This window comes from Capsicum annuum, chromosome 10 (genome assembly GCF_002878395.1).
Source record: "Capsicum annuum cultivar UCD-10X-F1 chromosome 10, UCD10Xv1.1, whole genome shotgun sequence".
NCBI lineage: Eukaryota > Viridiplantae > Streptophyta > Magnoliopsida > Solanales > Solanaceae > Capsicum > Capsicum annuum.
In genome coordinates this window covers 17,081,154-17,086,658 of record NC_061120.1, presented here as the reverse complement: position 1 = coordinate 17,086,658, position 5,505 = coordinate 17,081,154, and positions in this window count along the sequence as shown.

The following is a 5,505-nucleotide window of genomic DNA, read 5'->3' as shown; positions in this document are numbered from 1 at the left end:
GGCTGACTGGGACTAAACTGCTGAGGATACTGTGGATCTTGTGCCTCTGAACCTATGGTGTCAAATAAAACAAGATAGCACAAATGCCTAGTACAAAAATATACTGAGTATGTAGATGGGGTAGGCTTATGCAAGGGCTTATGAATGCACAATATCTAAACTAAATAATCATGAAGATGCCGCATGAGAACATATATATGAATGTACAGACCATGAACATAATCATCGAAACTCTAGATACTGAAACCCAGATACCACTTTACTGCAGATTGAACTCACTACTAACACTGAGATACTGAATCACTGACTTATCTGATACTGATAACTAAGGATCTAGATGTTCTTACATCAAGGACTGAGCTCTAAGCTTACTGCTTTCGACTAATAGAATTAGAGATCAATTTTGTTAACAGATTATTCCGAAAGCAATTATCAATGATAAGAAGTATGATCATGTCCAAATCTAACAACAAGAATACTCAATAGAATAAAGGATCTGAGATGGAGATCAAGCAAATCCGATGGGAGATCTCTAGATATGATAATAAGAATACTCAACATGGTCTGAGACTGAGGTCAAGCCTATCTGATGGGAGATCTATAGATATAATAATAAGCATTTGTATATGAGACCAAGTCTGTTTGATAGGATGGTCCATGAATCAATGGAACTATCTGAGTTATGTATAGAGATGAATAATTATATTTGATAATCCAGAGTTCTGAAGATAGATACTGAAATTGAACCTATGGGAAGTAGTTACTTAACCGACATACCCCAACCTGCCACAGGTGGGGTTCAACCTGTAACCTCAGTTGGAAGGGTTTCAATACCTTGCCATAGGTAAAGACCTCTCTGGTCAAGCCTCTCTGATAGGATGACCCTCGCAGGAAGTCGGCCTGAGGCAATATGATAGTCAAACCTCTCTAACGGTGACAGCCTATAATAATGGGAGAATCCTACATCCTGTGTTGGCTATATAGTTCTGGAGTTTAAGGATTTCTCTAAATGACTCGGCCTCTCTGACGGAAGAGTCGCCATCCCTTCCCTCGCTCGGTGCTAGCCTCTAGTCCTAAGTGAAAGAATCTGAACTAAATTCTCAACTGAACACAACTGAACTGAGTCTATTACTGATCATGTTTCTTAAAAGATCTGACTGAGTTACGTTGAGATAACTTAGTTATGTATCTGACTGAAAAGGTATCGAATCATGGTATCTGACAGACGATACAGAGCTTGAATCGATTACTCAAATCTCTTTTGAGATTAAAATTGAATACTATTAGATCTGAACTGATTATAGGACTGAGGATAGATTACCAACGATACAGAGATTACAAAGATAACGGAGATTACTGATCTTTCTTAGGTTTTAACTTGTCTGAGGATATATAGTTCTATAGTTCACTGAGTTTAGAGAATCATGGCTCAACTGGAGATATTGAGAAACTGACACAAGCTCTAGAAATAGCTTTATTGTCTGGTATAAATACCCCCAGGACTCGATAGCATAAAAGTAAAGCATAATCATTCATTCATCATCACAATTATTTATGTATCATCATAATCATTCATGCATCATCATAATCATTTAAAGAATCTTCCCAATCATTAACACAACTCTTCAAGTAATTAGGAATCACAAACGTCTATTCATCATCATAGTCACCAAGGTGTCACTTTAAGCATCTCGGAATCATAATCATATAATAATGTAGGGGAAACATACTACTAGATTGTACTCCATTCAACAAGTTTTTACCTCAGTTATTTCATACCTATATCAGTTTTGACATGTGTTTGGATATCACATATCTTGGAGAAACTTCTCACTATCATGTTACAACTTAATTGGGGATTTCATGCTATCTTTGCATATTTCACTCACTAAGGCATTTTATCGAACACTAGGCATGCACGGGTTCACAGTTATTTTTGAGAATTTCCTGCTACCATGGAATAATTCATTCATTTGGGCATTTTTATCAAACGTATGGGTGATATTCTTCGCTTATTCAACCATTTCTACTCACAAAAGTCATGAACACATCACATAGAAAACAACTTCAAGAGGTTCTATCACATTAGTTCCACATACTAGGGTCAAAGCTCATAAATTTTGTAGACAAACATAAATCAAAACTCCCCAAAACCTTAAACATCCATTTCAACTCATAAAAATCATTAACAACTCACAAACATAAAAATCTTTTACTTTTTAAAAAGGGTTCTTGAGCTTCTTGGATGAAAGGGACTCAAGGATCAATATCTACATAACTTAACCTTTGAAGTCGGATGAATTCTAATTCTTGAGATTCTATCCGCACTTGTAATAACTAATCCTTGAAGCCCACATTATGAGGAACTTGATTCTTGAAGAAACCTTGAAGAATTTATGGATGATTTTTTGGAGGATTAATGTTCTTAATAAAACCCTAGATAGATATTCTTAAGAGAATTGGAAGAGAAATATGATGAATTTAGGGTTTGAATGAGGGTTCTCCTATTTATAGAGGCTCACAAAAGGTGGGAAATGACAAAAATATCCTTGCAAAAACATCTATAAATTACTGATAAAAATAGCTGACAACAACTGTGACAGGCCGTCAGACACGTGATAGGCCATAACGAAATGTCATAAAAAAAGGTTGAATTTTTGATTTTTTCCTAAGTCTTACAACGTCATCAGAAATGTGACGACGTTGTCAGAAATGTCATCAAAAATGTGACTGGCCGTCAGAAACGTCATCAACCTTTTCCAGAATGACATGCTGAAGTAAAATAGGTATAACTCTTTGCTCCGATATCAGTTTTTGATGAAATTGGTATCGTTGGAAATATAATTCGAAGATCTTTCATTTGATATATAGTAAGTCCTCTAATTCGATATATACAAGTAGTAATGGTCGATTGAAGTTGACCTAAATTTTGACAATCGCTAAATCTTGAACGATAGGAAAGTTTTCAACTTGATCATGAGTTAGGGTACCTTTATGATCTTAATTCATGATCAAATAGATTCCCACATGATTCAAAGTATTTCATACTTGGGAGGATATTTCTGAAATATTTTAACTCGGATTTTCGCTTTACCAAATACGCTCTAAGGCTCAGAATGAAAGAGGATTTTGTGGGGCATTACAACAAGATGCATGGAGCAACGCTCGATAAAAGTACGTTGTTCAACTGTTAGGACTCTATCTTTAACGTGCATCAACATATTTTGACCTAAAACAAACACAGCGACCCTCCATGTATCCTTTAAGGCTTCTAAAGAAAGTGTTTTGAAGGTCTTCTAGAATACCACAACTGTGAAGGTAGTGTTCCTGATCGAGCTCATAAGAGATGAGGAACTCCTTACCAACTTCAAAGATGGCAACGACCATCTTGAATACAGAATCAGCAAGTTGGAGGCAAGCTTGAAATTTATCGAGATTCATATACTACAGCAAGCATCTGATCTTCTCCAAGGAATGTTGAAAGCATGCTAAGTCAAGAAAACACAATCAATTAATCCATATTGCTAAGGAAGTAATGATACTCTATTTGCCTTTCAATCTCGTTTTTGGTTTCGATCAGGTCAACGACAGTGGACCTGATTGAAAACACAAATAAGAAGGCATGAGATGAAATTTAAAATTCAAAAATTTCCGCATTTGCTTAGTTTCCTTATTTTAACCACAGTTGTTGTTGGTGTAAGTTCTATACACTCACTGAACATCATTTCAACCGCCGATGCCCGTGAGGCTACTTTATTGGTCTTCTCTTATTTTTTACCTAGGTAATAATTCCGACCATGCATCTCCCTAGCAAAGTGTTCATCTACATTATTTTTCTTTCAGAGAGACAACAGACGAAATTACATTACTAGATACACTTTCATAGTTGTACTTGATTCAGATTTCGGATCTGTTAAGATAATTCCATTGACCAGATTCATTAGAAGTTACTTTCTAGCCTATGTCTCTTCTTCAATTAGCTCTCAGATGATATAGTCTTCCATCAACCACCCATTTTACCTCAAAGGCATTCTTCTACCACACCTTCTGGTATATAATCATCACCCCGAGCGAGCAACCCAACCATATAAATTTTGGACAGGGGAATTTCGATTGGTTTTCCATTCTTGTTTGATGCAGTGCGAGGCTTCGAGGGCACTCTAAGGATCCAATACACACTTAAAGTTAAGTCCAATCGCTATTGATTTTCTATAGTAACGACAAATATTAATCACTTCTCAAAACTTGACACGCATAAACACAAGCAACAACCATCAGTAATTCATAACAGGGTATCTGCACCATCTTCATGAGCTGCTCAGCCTTATGAACTTCGATCCCATCAAACTTAATGGTACAATGCAAGATCTTGTTTGAATAATCAATGCCTAATTGGTTAAAAACTACATTCACAAAAATCTTGTACTTTGTGTGTGTTGTCCCGGTGACCTTATCAGTAATACATACTTAACTCCCACACAAATGATAGTGGATCCATCTGCACATAACTTATTCTTCCTAGCCCATCTATGGCTTAAATTAAATAAACAAATGACTAGATAGTTGCAACAGATAACACATCTGTTTATATTGTCAAACAATTGGAGACATCCGTTACGACAGTTGATCAACATGTTACAGAAATAAAAAAGATATATAAATCTATTGCAAAACATTTCCAGTATGTTTTTTATAAGTTATCTAACAGAAAGAATATATTTTGCAACAAATTACCCATTTGTTAGATTTATTTTAAAGTAATTTTTTTTTCTTTTCGAGATACAATAATTTATAAATAAGTCCCTCCTTACAAATATGGATGATCCAGATTTATACAAGAATATTCATATCGAGTCCTTCCATGAACTTCAACGGCAGTTTAATGAACTCCAGAGAGACTTGGCTGACTTCAGAGCAAGGCTGCGAAATGAAAAATGTCTGATTGACAATAATAATAATAATAATAGTAGTAATAATTAGGTAATATTTTTTTATTTTAGCTCATGTATTTTCCTCCTTTTGTATATCGGATCTATCCAAGGGATTCAAAAATCTATGAACATTCATTTCATTTTATTGTCGAATTTGAATTTTTAATTCTTAGTTAGTATTTAATAATCATTCTATTTATTCCTTGTTCTTAACATGTCGACGGTTCGTGCTAGGGATTGAAAAATTTATGTCAACTGAGGTTAATCTGCTGCGATAGATCGATCATATGTTGCACCTGGCGGTTATTAATAAAAAAGAGCTATTATTGTTATTGAGAGGGTGAAAAAGAAAAGACATGACTTTCTGATTATTCAATATGAAAAATGTTTCATAAATAAATAATAAGGAAATAAATGATAAACACAATTTATAACCATAAAAGAACGGTTATTTAATTTTAATAACTGGTCGTGACTTTTCACCATGTTTGTTTTTGAATTTGTTTTTTAAAATTATTTATTATATAATAAAATAATAACCATTTTATTATATAATAAATAATTTTAAAAAACA